Source organism: Monodon monoceros, unplaced genomic scaffold (assembly GCF_005190385.1).
Source record: "Monodon monoceros isolate NGI ecotype Baffin Bay Population unplaced genomic scaffold, NGI_Narwhal_1 Super_Scaffold_16, whole genome shotgun sequence".
NCBI classification, from domain to species: Eukaryota; Metazoa; Chordata; class Mammalia; order Artiodactyla; family Monodontidae; genus Monodon; species Monodon monoceros.
In genome coordinates, this window is record NW_021703772.1 from 8031256 (window position 1) to 8045266 (window position 14011).

General features: G+C 38.9%; 1 protein-coding gene across 11 annotated transcripts in view; it reads right to left on the bottom strand.

Annotated features, from left to right (window-relative positions):
* DIS3L2 (DIS3 like 3'-5' exoribonuclease 2) overlaps positions 1–13567 on the bottom strand; it is a 373313-nt gene extending 359746 nt beyond the window's left edge. For 7 of the 11 annotated variants that reach the window (XR_003793808.1, XR_003793807.1, XM_029224426.1 and 4 more), the window contains exon 1: positions 13405–13567. The gene's annotated coding sequence lies outside the window, so the exon portion shown is untranslated. Of the gene's footprint in view, positions 1–975; positions 1004–7710; positions 7742–13404 lie in introns of those variants that run through there. The other 4 variants (XM_029224428.1, XM_029224429.1, XM_029224422.1 and 1 more) reach the window with 3 other exon arrangements.
* Positions 13568–14011: the final 444 nt, after the last annotated feature.

Below are 14011 nucleotides of genomic sequence, written 5' to 3' on the forward strand. Positions count from 1 at the left end.
ATTCAAATGTAACTGGTCTGTGTTTGGCCCAGGCATGGGTATTCTTAAATCTCGTCAGGTGATTCTTCTCTGCAGTCAGGGTAAAGAACCACCAAGCCACCTAGTTGGAGAATGGGGCGTGTCCAGGCTGCCCAAGGTGAAGTATAAGGGGAAAGGCAGGAAAAATAAACCACCACCTTAAAGGGCTCCTGCCCACTCACAAAGGAAGGCCCTGAGAGTACATTAAATGCCTAAAGGAGAATGGTTTATTTTGATCCAGTCAGAGAGCATTACCATTTTTATTTCTACAAGGTAGAAACATATGAATCACATTCTTTATAAGACTAACGAGGAAAATTATTAAGAAATAAATTTACACTAAGTGAAAGCAGCCCAGGATTAAATACTTGCAAAAATATGACCAAAGCAGACACATATAATGTTATAGAGAGAAGCAAATCACTGAAAAAAATCTGCATTGTGATTCTGTTTTATAAATTTCAAAAACATGCAAAATTAAACAACAGTTTAAGGATACAAACTATATGGTTCAAGTACGAAGAAAATACAAAATTCAGGTTACCTCTGAAATGGGAAGGAAGAGGTGGGATAAGGAACAGGAACATAGAGATCTTCAATTTTTTTCTTAAACCGGTGGTTAGGTACATGGTTATTCACTGTCCTAGTGTTCTGTATACCTTACACATATTTTGCATACATCACTTTGTAACTTCTCAGTATTTAATAAAAGACTACCATTTAAAAACAAACAAGACCATACAAAAATGCATGTAAATACATATATAGTCTTTGAATTCTAGATTCGGTATTTGCCACTGAAAATCTGCTTGGTTCTATAGTGTCCTAACCAGTCACCTGCTAGGAGTTAGCAAATGCTTGATTTTCATCTTTTCTTCTGAAGTTGCATTAACAAGGAATTTCATGGGGGTAGGGAGGGTTTACAGCAAAAGGCATGTGCTCTTTGATTAAACTCACTGAGAACCACGAGCAATCACTTCAGGGAGCTCCAGCAAAGAGGGCACTTCTCAGAACTAAAGAGTAAAAAGGTTTGCAGAAGATAATTAAAAGCATTACAAGAGGAATGACGTGATTTGAACAATAAGATATTTTTCCGTTAATTATTTTTTACCCAACTGAAATTCAATGAAACCCTGGAAGAATCCTCAGCTCTCAATTCCTCTGAGATACAAAGATCAGAGTGAGTCCAGCTGAGCACTTGAAGTGTCAGGGCCAGTTCTGCATGTGGTGGGCAGTTGTGAGTTCAAGGACAGTGCCACATGTACTCCTCCCTACCAGCCAGAAGTAAAAAAGTTCCAGAGAAACAGGCCTGGGCTCTGCCCACACCACTATCATCTGAGCATTAGAACAATACAAGATTACACAATGACCCTTAAGTTGAAGCAGGATTCTGGATGCCTGAGAAAGTGGGATACTCTTAGGGTATGGTAAGCTGACTGCTGAGACAATCAATAAATGAATTAGCATAAAGTATGCTGACTTTTTTGGAAGGAATTTTATGAACACAAGATTTAAGACTTCTTATACAATAAACAATGCAATCACAAATACTAATGAAGAACTAAGGGTGCTATAGTAAGAAAAGCTGTAAATGAATTATGTGCAAGACTGTACTAAGGAATGTAGGGAAATTTTAAAAGACTCCATCTCTGTGTCAGAGGCATGCAGCAGTTGAAAAGACAAGATATATTAAAAAACTTGTGATAAAGCCAGACATCAAAAACACTCTACAATTCAGTCTAATCTAACCTCCCTAGTCGTCTGCTTTCCATATTCACACCCAATTCAGCTAAACACATGCCTCACTCTTCCAAATCTCACATACTGCAATACACTCTTCTCTCCGCAAATGCTTCGCCCTCCTTAGAGTATCACGCAAAATCTCACTTGTCCTTCAAGGCTCATCCCTAATGCTTCCTGCATCCTTGGAAATCTTTTATAACCTACACACTCCCTTGTGATCTTTCATAATCCTTCTCTATTATGGTGCCATCCCTACTCTTACTTCTGTTTTAGTTAAACACTTGTCTTATCTCTCCTACTGAAGCAGGAGTAATGGAAAGAGCAGACATTGTGAAAAACCTAGATTTTAATCTGAACATTAACTGTCTGATTTTGAGGAAACCAAACTACCTAGCTTTCTTAAGCCTATATCCAAATATACAAAATAGGGAAATTATTATGTATCTTGCATTACTTCATTAATAAATAGAGGGTATGTGGGTACTGTGTGTGTGAGAGAAAGAGAGGGGCAGAGACAAAGAGAAAGAAAGAGAGAATGTAAAAATATATAGGAATAATGAAAAAGTACAGGAAAGTAGTAGTTATTAGAATTGTATGTTTAAAAAGTTAGAGGAAAAACTGAACAGGTTAAGAAACAGTGAAGATATAAAAAGGATCCAAATCAAACTTCTAGAAATAAAAATGATGATGCCTGAGATGAAAACTACACTGGATGGGATTAACAGCAGATTAGACACTGTTGAGGAAAAAATTAGTAAACTTGAAGATAAAGCAATAGGAATTATCCAAAATGAAAAACAGGAAAAAAAGACAGAAAAAAATGAACAGAGGACATCAGTGAGCTGTGGGACTTTAAGCAACCTAATATATGTATAACTGAAATCAGCAGGGCAGAGGAAGGGGACTGAGAAAAGTAAAGAAAGAAAAAATATTTGAAGAAATAACAGCTGAAAATTTTCCAAATTTGATGAAAACTATAAAACTACAGTTTAAGAAGTTCAGTGTTTCACAAGAAACATAAAGCTATACCAAGGCAAATCATAATCAATTTGGTTAAAACCAGTCTAAAGGGAAATGTTAAAAGCAGCAGAGAAAAAAAAAAGACACATTAAGTACAAGAAACAGAAATAAAGAGGTCAGATTTCTTGTCAGAAACAACCAAGGTAGAAGAGAGTGAATCAAAATCCTTATAACACTGATTAAAAATAAAAAATGTTAATCTAGAATTCTTTATGCAGCAAATATATCTTTCAAACACAAAGGCAAAATACAAACTTTTTCAGACATGTGAAAACTGAAATAATCATCACTAGCAAACCTGCATGGCCAGAAACACTGAAGTCCTCAAAGCAGAAAGAAAATGATAAAAAAAGATGCAAACCTGGATCTACACAAAAGAATTAAGAGCTCTAGAAAAAGTAATTTACGGGTAAATATAAAGATTTTATTCTTAAAATTTAAGTCTCTTTAAAAGACAATTGATTACTTATAAATAATAATAACAGTGTATACTGGAATTGATCATATATGTGGAAGTAAAAAAATGATGAGCACAAAGGCCAGGAGGGAAAATTAAAAGATACTGCTAAAAGGATTTCAAAAACAAACAAACAAAACAAAACAAAACAAAAAAAGGACTTCCCTGGTGGCACTGTGGTTAAGAATCTGCCTGCCAATGCAGGGGACACGAGTTCAATCCCTGGTCTGGGAAGATCCCACATGCCACAGAGCAACTAAGCTCATGCACCACAACTACTGAGCCTGTGCTCCACAGCCTGTGCACCACAACTACGGAAGCCTGCGCGCCCTAGAGCCTGTGCTCAGCAACAAGAGAAGCCACAGCAATGAGAAGCCCGCGCACGGCAACAAAGAGTAGCCCCCGCTCACCGCAACTAGGGAAAGCCCACATGCAGCAACGTAGACCCAACGCAGACACACACACACACACACACACACACACAAAGTTTTTATATATGAAGTGGTATGATATCCTTTAAAGTAGACTGTGATAAGTTTAACATGTATATATAAACCCTAAAGTAACCACTAAATAAATAAATAGTTATCCTTAATAAGCCAACAAGGGAGATGGACAATTTTAGAAAAAACAAAATTAATCCGAAAGAAGTGAAACAAAGAATAGATGGGACAAAAAAGAAAAATAACAAGATGAAAGATCAAACTTAACCATATCAATAATCACATTAAATGTAAATGGTCTAAGTACACCAATTAAAAGACTGTCAGGAGGGATTCCCTGGTGGTCCAGTGGTTAGGACTCCACGCTTCCACTGCAGGGGGCACGGGTTTGATCCCTGGTCGGGGAACTAAGATCCCACAAGCCACACGGTATGGCCAAAAAGAACAAGATTGTCAGACTAGTTAAAAAGCAACACTCAACAATATGCTGCCTACAGAAACACTTCAAATATAAGACACAAATAAGTTAAAAGTGAACGTATGGAAAAGATATATCATGCTAACACTAACAAAAGGAAAGCCGGAATGGCTTCATTAATATCAGACAATGTAGGTTTCAGAGCACAGAACATTACTGTGGCTAAAGATCATTTCATAACATTAAAGGGGTTAATTCATCAAGAGCAAATAACAATTCTAAATGTGTATGTACTTAATACATTTAAGGAAGAAATACCAACTCGATACAAACTATTCCGGAAAATTAAAGGAAAGGAAATACTATCCAATTCATTGAAGGTTGCCAGCACTACTCTGATACCAAAAACAAAAACAAAGATATTACAAGAAAAATCATCCCAAACCAGTATCTGTCATAATCACAGATGGAAAATTTTTAATAAATTTCAATAAATAAATTCCAATAAAGACACAGACCTACTAGAGAATGGACTTGAGGATATGCGGAGGGGGAAGGGTAAGCTGTGACAAAGCGAGAGAGAGGCATGGACATATATACACTACCAAACGTAAGGTAGGTAGCTGGTGGGAAGCAGCTGCATAGCACAGGGAGATCAGCTCGGTGCTTTGTGACCGCCTGGAGGGGTGGGATAGGGAGGGTGGGAGGGAGGGAGACGCAAGAGGGAAGAGATATGGAACATATGTGTATGTATAACTGATTCACTTTGTTATAAAGCAGAAACTAACACACCATTGTAAAGCAATTATACTCCAATAAAGATGTAAAAAAAAAGAGAACACTTAAAAAAATTTAAAAAAAGAAATAAATTCCAACAACATATAAAAATAATAACACATCAGGACCAAGTAGGGTTTATCTAGAGAATGCAAGGTTAGTTCTAATATTTGAAAGTCAATGTAATTGACTATATTAAACCATTCCCAGTAGACTCGGAAAAAGCATTTGACTAAATCCAACATTTGTTTCTGATTAAAAAAAAAAAAAAACAAGCTCTCAGCAAACTAGGAATAGAAGGAAATTTCTTCAATGACAAAGAAAATATACCAAAAGCCTACAGCTATCATCACACTTAATGGTGAAAGACTAAATGCTTTCTTCCTAAGATCAGGAATAAGACAAATATGTCTACTTCCACCACTTCTATTTAACATTGTACTGGGAACTGAAGCCAGTACAATAAGAAAAAATAAAAAGTTAAAGATTAAAAAGTAAGAAGTAGGGACTTCCCTGGTGGTGCAGGGGTTAAGAATCCGCCTGCCAATGCAGGGGACACGGGTTCGATCCCTGGACTGGGAAGATCCCACATGCCGCAGAGCAACTAAGCCCATGCACCACATCTACTGAGCCTGTGCTCTAGAGCCCTCCAGCCACAACTACTGAGCCCATGTGCCACAACTATTGAAGCCCACACGCCTAGAGCCCACGCTCCGCAACAAGAGAAGCCACAGAACAAAGAGGAGCCCCCGCTCGCCGCAACTAGAGAAAGCCCGCACACAGCAATGAAGACCCAACACAGCCAAAAATAAATAAATATATTTTAAAAATGGAAGAAGTAAAATTGTATTCACAGATGACATAATCTTTATGTAGCAAATCCAATGAAATCTATTTAAAAAGCTGCTAGAAGAAATAAGCATAGCCAGGTTGACAAAGAGCCAATGTACAAAAATCAATCATATTTCTATATACTAGCAACAGTCAAAGATATAAAATTTTAAAAACCATCATTTCAATAGCATCAAAAATATAAAATACATAGGGCTAACTGTGACAAAAGATGTACAAGATATGTGCAGTGAACACTACAAAATATTGCTGAGAGAAAGAAAAGAAAACCTAAATAAATGTTCATGGGTTGGAAGATGTTAAGATGGCATTCTCGCCAAATTATCTATAGGTTCAATAAAATTTGAATCAAATTCTCAAGCGGACTTTTTTGAAAAGCTGACAAGCTGATTCTAAAATTAACACAGAAATGAAAAGGACCTCAAAGAGCCAAAGTCTGGAAAAAGAACATCAAAGTTGAAGGATTTACACTATCTGACTTCAAGTCTTTTTATAAAACTATAGGAATCAAATCAGTGTAGTACTGGCATCAATATCTACAAATAGATCAATGAAACAGAGAGTCCAGAAAGAGAACCAAAAATATGTATAGATTTTCAACCTAGGTATAACCTAGGCACAAGGGAATTAAGTGAAGGAATACAGTCTTTTCAACAAATGGTTCTAAAAAATTGCATTCTGTTTATTTTTTTTTTGAATTCCATATATTTAAAAAATGAACTTTGATCCATACCTTGCACTATATATAAAAATTTACTCAAAGTGGATCATAGATTTACAAGTAAAACTTCCAGAACACAGGAGAATATCATTGTGATATTAACTTAGGCAAAGATTTTTTAGATAAAGCAAGAAAAGCACAATCCATAAAAGAAAAAATTGTAAATTGGACCTCATCAAAATTAAGAACTGCTCTTCAAAAGTCATCATTAAGAGAATAAAAAGAGACTAGGAGAAAATATTTGCAAATCCTATGCCTGAAAAAGGATATACATCCAGAATATACAAAGAACTTCTAAAATTCAGTGATAAGGAAACACACCCAATTAAAAATGGACAAAACATCTGAACAGACATTTCACCAAAGAAGTTATATGGATAGCAAACAAGGTCATGAAAAGATGAAGAGCATCACTTCCTTAGGGAAATACAATTTAAAATCAGGGGACTTCCCTGGCGGTCCAGTGGTTAAGACTCCACGCTTCTACTGCAGGGAGTGCAGGCTCGCTAAAATCCCTCATGCCTCATGGTGCAGCCAAAAAAAATAAAATAAATGTTAAAAATAAAAAAAAATCCTAATGAGATACCAATATACATCTATAAGAAAGTCTAAAGTTAAAAAGACTGACCATACCAAGTGTTGGCAAGGATGAGGAGGAACTGGACCTCTTATACATTGCTGGTGGGAATGCAAAATAGTACACCCACTTTCCAAAACTTTGACAGTTGCTTTAAAAGTTAAGCATATACCTACCATATGATCTAGCCATTCTACTTCTAGGTATTTAACCAAGAGAAATAACAGTATACATCCACACAAAGGCCCGTACACAAATTTTCATAGCAACTTCATTTGTTACCAACTAAAAATTAGAAACAACCAATACATCCATCAACAGGTGAATGTATTAATAAACTTCTGGTACGTCCATTCAAAGGAATATTACTCAGCATTAAAGAGGAATCAACTACTGATACATTAAAAAAAAAGGATAAATATCAAAATAATTATGCTGAGTGAAAGAAGCATAACTATATACTATATGATTCCAGTTGTATAAAATTCCAGGAAATTCTAGGAAATAAAATTAATATATAATTACAGAAAGATCAGTGGTTGTCTGGCATGGGGGGTCAAGGAGCAAGGGATGTAATGAAAGCTTTGAGGGTGATGGATATGTTCACTATCTTGTTTGTGATAATAGTCTCTTGAGTATATACATATATCAAAACTTAATAAATTGTATACTTTTAATACATACAATTTATAGTAAGTTGACAACACCTCAATTATCCAGCTTTTAAAAAATATGGTCTTGGGGCTTCCCTGGTGGCAAAGTGGTTGAGAGTCCGCCTGCCGATGCAGGGGACATGGGTTCGTGCCCCGGTCCGGGAAGATCCCACATGCCACGGAGCGGCTGGGCCCATGAGCCATGGCCGCTGAGCCTGCGCGTGCGGAGTCTGTGCTCCGCAACGGGGGAGGCCACAACAGTGAGAGGCCCGCGTACTGCAAAAAAAAAAAATATATATATATATGGTCTTAACCAATAACTAATAATGCTCCACAATACAAGTTGGTTCCTAATTCAATCATTAAAAGTATTCCCTATTAATAATGTATATTTTAGTCATAAAATTTATAGGGCATCCTTACTTCCAAACTATTAAGACTGATTTGAACTGGCAAAATTCAGTAAATCATAAAGAAAACAAATGTCTTATTGGAGCAAAAGATCTATGAACAATTCAAATATGTTTTCATTTAAAAAACGTAAAATAACTAAAAAGAATAACAAACCATGTAAATTGTTGATTTTAAGTACGATTAAAACAAAAATAACCATGTGCTGTTATCTCCTCCCTCATATAACTGCTGCTACAGTTTCATATTCAATCCTCTAAAACTAACTAAAGCTGACCAAGGCAAAGAGGGAAAGGAGCAACTATTTCCCATGTAGAGAAACGCTCTATAAATGAGGTGAAGTTAAACAGAAATGTTTGGGGCTTCTCTCCAAATCCCTCAGCACCTAGACAATCACTACAAACCTCTTCCTCATCAAATCCTAATGGGAGATAGAAACAATCCAATTTCATTAAAGGAAGCCTCAGAGGAATCTAAAGGGCAAAGTTACTCAATTAGCATTACATAACTCCCTGCCTCCTCCTGGTTTAGGTACCCAAGCTCTCAAGTCTATCAAATACTCCCAACAATTACTGTCCTTCATTTGAAGGATTTTTTAAACCACAGGGAACAGGTAACTCCCTATTGTATCAATCTGCTTCATTACTTGCCCTTTTCCTTATGGTTCCTCTAGAACTGATGTCGATGTTCTCATACGTAGCACTCATGCTGAAATCAGAACCTGATTTAGAGAAGTAGCACAGTGTGTTGTGGTGGAAGGAATATGGACTTCGGAATCAGACAGACATGTGTCCATACTTTAGTTCTAACACTTACTGCCTTATGACCTAGGTAAACTTCCTGAGCCTCTATATTCTCCTCAGTAAAAGAGGTGAATACTCTTTCTCAATGGGCAACAATTGATATTTAATGACATAATACATGTGAATTACTCAACACATAGGAGGGGCTCCATAAATGATAATCCCCTTCCTCTTAACTTTCTAATTAGAAGGCATTTTTCTGAGGGCAAGGTACCTCTTCATTAGCCCTTATCTCCAGCTAATTTCATCAGACATTTTCACTGTGCTTTGTGTAACATGAAAGTCCCTTCCTACTAGTGGGAACACTATCTCTTTTCTGCCACCACTAGTGCATCCAAGAGGCAGCTATTACTGGGTTTTAAGAAAGAATCAGAAGTAGTTGGACTGAACACTCATGTCCATTAGCTGCATTATTCACAACAGCTAAATGTGGAAACAACCTAAGTGTCCATCAATGGATCAATGGATAAGCAAAATGTGGTATATACATACAAGCCTTAAAAAGGAAATTCTGACATATGCTACAATATGGATGAACCTTGAGAACATTATGCACAAAAACGCAAATACTGTGTGATTCCACTTATATGAGGTAATTACAGTAGTCAAAATCACAGAGACAGAAAGCAAACTAGTAGTTGCCAGAGGCTGGGAAGAATGGTGGTTTAATGGGTATAGAGTTTCAGTTTTTGGAGATGAATGGTGGTGATGATCGCAAAACACTATGAATGTATTTAATACCACTGAACTGTACACCAAAAAATGGTTACGATGGTAAATTTTATATTACGTGTATTTTATCACAATTTTTAAAAATTGGGAAAGAAGTTTTTTTAGACTAATGGCTGACTAAACTTGACTAAATCTAGCATCAACACGAGAGTTAATCACATAATTGCAACTCTGGGGCATCAAGTTCTTGCTATGGTTCCAAATAAAATGCTATCTGAAAAGTTCTTATTGTCAAATCCTTCTACCTCCTGTTACATGACACAAACGAGCATCTTGTGCAGTTCCACCACCTCAGTCTAATAAAGATAACAAGAATTCCGGCTGAGTTTCTCTCACGTCACCAATAATGGCACCAATAGCCGGACCGCAGAGGGATTTACAGAACTATTCCAGGCCCACACTTTGATTTGAACATGTGCTTAGTAGTACTTGAATGAAAATGAACTTCATTTCCCACAGAAACTCCCCAGATAAAACAAAAAACTTTTTGAAGGTTATAGTAAAAGGATACTCTAAAAACTGTATCCTATAAGGCTGATCCTATAAGGCTGGTCAACATTACAGAAAACCAAAGTCTGGAATAAATGGGGAAACTGAAAATAAAAATTTACAAATCTTCCTCACACCAGAAAACACTTTGTTATACTTTTTTTGTACTTAAAATACTGAGCCACCTCAAAATAATTTCCAGTCCAATACCTAAAATCAACTAGTCTGTAAGCATTGTGAGATGAACACTATAAAATGTAGTACAAATATGACTCTTTCAAAACCATTTAGCAGTAATAAAACTCACAAATAAACATAAACCTTTGCCTCAAAATAAATCAGCTAACCTAAAAAGTTTAATGTGTTCTTTTTCATTTCTGATGGCTTCCTCATCAAAATGTGCAGGGGAACCCAAGTATACATGCCATGGGCAAATACATGCAATAAAGACAGGAAAAAGTGAGAGAGTCTCAACTCTGATGGCAAAAGTGAAAGAATCATTCAACTGCAGAAGGACCAATGTAAATTTGATTAATATAATCAAGGATCTGAATCAATGAAGTTCAAAATTTTATGCAGAGTCACCTTCTAGGCAATGAAAGTCCTAAAGACAATCAATTCGTCAACTAATACTTCCTAGGCATCAAATATGCCTCAACATATTGGAATGGGGATGTGGAAATCAGTTTCTGCGCCACAGTGGTACTTCTGGTCTAACTAAAGAATAAAGCACAAAATCACAACATGTAAGCAGACTGAAGCAGTAAAGGCACCCACCCAGAAGTTGAAAGACCAGAGCTCTAGTCCCAACTCTGCCCCAACTCACTAAGATGTCTGTCCTTGGGTTAATCACTGAAACTTCTACAGGACTCTATTTTCTCGCCTAGAATAAGACAGGATAATTTCTAAGGCCTCTCCCATTCTGGATCTATTAATTCAAGTTGAAAGACAAGGGAGAGGAACTGGGCCTTAAAGAATTGGTAGGATTTGAATTGACTGATGGGAGAAGGAAGGATATTACAGAGAAGGAGTATGAAAGTACAAATGGACGGACACACCTTGTATGATTTCACTTATATGAGATATCTAGAGTAGTCAAAATCATGAAAATAAAAAGTAGAAGGGTGGTTGCCAGGAGTTGGTGGGAAGGAGAAATAGGCAGTTGTACAGAATTTGGTTTTGCAAGATGAAAAAGTCCTAGCGATGTTACACAACAATGTAAATATAGTTAACTGCACACTTTAAAAATGGTTAAGAGGGTAAATTTTATACCATGTATTTTTTTAACCACAATTTTAAAAAGAGTCACAGAAATTAGTCTCCTAGCAGTCATACTAATGCAAAAATATTTCAACTCAACTGACTTCTAATGTCCAATTCTAATCCCTAAAATTCCTTTTTTCCCAATTAAAAAAAAAGTAGATGTGCCTTGCTAATGGTACATGGAGTCTCCCTCAACGGCAATAAAGCTGAAGGAGCATGTTGAGAAAACGAAGGAAGAGAAGACAATGCAAACACTAAGCAAGAGTAGAGGATACAAAGCAGGCTAGTCAAACACAATCTAACTGTGTCATCCCCACCCACAATCTAGCCTAAGTCTCTAAGTAAAACTGTACAGAGGTTTCTCTTTACTCCAAAGATAAACTCTTCAACATGCTTACAAGGCCCAGCACCCTCTGGCCCACCTCTCCAACCCCCTCTCTCACTAGATTCTTCTACACTCTTCCTGAGAGATACACAGATCTGTATCTTAAGTCCCCAGTCCTCTCCATGAACCCTGCCATCACATGGTCTTTTTGCCCTTGCTGTTTTTTCTGACTGGATCATTCTTCCCTTCCTGTGCATCCTTCAGATCTCAGTTCAAATGTCACTTCTGTGACTTCCCTAACTCAAATACTTGTCACAGTTGCAGTTTTACATTGTGATTAATCTGATTGCATCTGCTGAGGACTGGGTCATGCATGCATTCACTCTCCCCAATTTCCAGTGCTAAACACAGTGCCTAGTACCAAGTAAGCACTCAAATACTTGTTGAATAAGTGAATAAATGGGCACCAAACCTGTAAGAAGGCAATAAAATATCACAGAATGTCTGCTTAAGAGTTTGTGCATCTTCAGAAATGAGTCTTTGGAGGATGCCCAAAGCAACTGAGCCTAAAATCCCTATTCAACTCTTACCAAAAAAATCAATTCAGATGCCTGTATAAATTTCTCTGGCTCTTCTATGTCTCTAAGCAATTGCTGAGCACTGTAAGTACTTAATAAATACTTATTGAGCTGAAATGAAATTACACTGTTTTGAATAATGGATTTTGATATATAAACTCCTGCATTTTAGTCCCATATAATGTCATTTTCGAAAACCGTTCATATGTCTCAGTTTTAGCTCCACTGTCATTGGATTAATTTTAATGTAGTTATCCAACAATGTTCAAATAAGGCTTAGAGTTTCCTTAGTCCCACTTCTTCAAACTCAGTTAAGGGAGGTTTTCAGTCTCTTGTATTTTCATATAAATTTTACTTTGTCAATTTCTGGGGGAAAAAAAGCCTGCTGGGATTTTAACAGAATTGTGTTGAACCTGTTTTCAAATGTAAATCAAAGATATTAACAACACCTGCCCCTACTTCTTCAACGTAGCAAATTTCACTTGAAATTCTCCCCAAACCTACTCAGTCCCAAGGAGAACTCCTTCTGTAGACACAAAATCCAACTTACAAAATACTAAACGCACTAAAAACTGGAAAGCTAATTCCCAGTTAAAGGATCAGTTCAAAACGCTGGATTAAATGAACCTCCACGATCAACGAAGCAGATAAAGTATACCAGTTTGTAAAGCGCCAAGCGGCAGGCAAACACCAAGTATTACAATAAAGTGGCTGCTGTTCAAGGATCCTAAGGAGCCCCATCCCTGTCAATCCCAAACATCTGTATCCGGACCCATAAGAACGCGTCCACAGGTGACCCGAACCTCGGGAAGCGTTCTCTCTACAGCAATAGGCCCTGTTTAACTCTGCTTCTCCTCCCAGGACCCCATACTAGGCTACAAGGGAGGGCCGGCGGGGCTCGGGGGCGAGGAGACGGGCCTGGGAGACCGGGTGGGCTAGGAACGTGGGGTGGGCAGGGGCGACGCCAGGGCCGGGGAGCGATTCCAGAGGCAGAGGGCACTCGCCCGGGGCCGCCGGCGCAGGTGCCCCCCGAAGCGATACGGAGGCCTCGAAGGCCAGACCCGGGGTCGCTCCTGGGGAGGCATCGAGGTGGGGCGCGCGAGGAGGGGACGGGGAGGCCTCACCTTGTCTCCCAGGAGGCAAGCGCCGCCGCGGTCCCGCAGTTGCTAAGGAGAATGCTCTTCCGGGTCATGGGCGCTGAGTTATGGAGGCAACGGTGGCTGGGAGGGGCCAAAAGTGAGGCGCGGGGTGAGTGCGCGGCGGAGGCGGTGGTCTGTTGTAGTTGCGCTGCGGCAGCCGGAGCAGGGCAGGGCTAGGCGGAGGGCACTGCCGACTTCTATGGCCTGGCCTCGCGGAGACGACTGGCTGTAGCCGATGGCTGTTGCTGCCCGGCCCCCTGCTGAGGGGCCAGCCGCTGGCGGGAGCCCTCCCGCCCCTGCTCCTGAATGCCCCCAGCCCCAATCCTCAGTGCTGTGACCCGCCGGGCCGCCTCTCACCCAGCCGGCGACGCCTGCCCCCAACGTCTAGCTTATGGGTGTAGCCACGCCGGTCCTCTCCTGTGACAAGGTTTTACTCATCCTTTGATTTACTCCACACCCGGTTAGTGAGCACCTGCTCAGGGCTAGGTGCAGGGCTGGCCCCGGGATACTGAAGGGGGCAACCCAGGCATGGTCCTGCCCTCCGAACGGATAGGCAGGTGGGAGGGCAGTCAGGCAGTATCCTGCATATAGT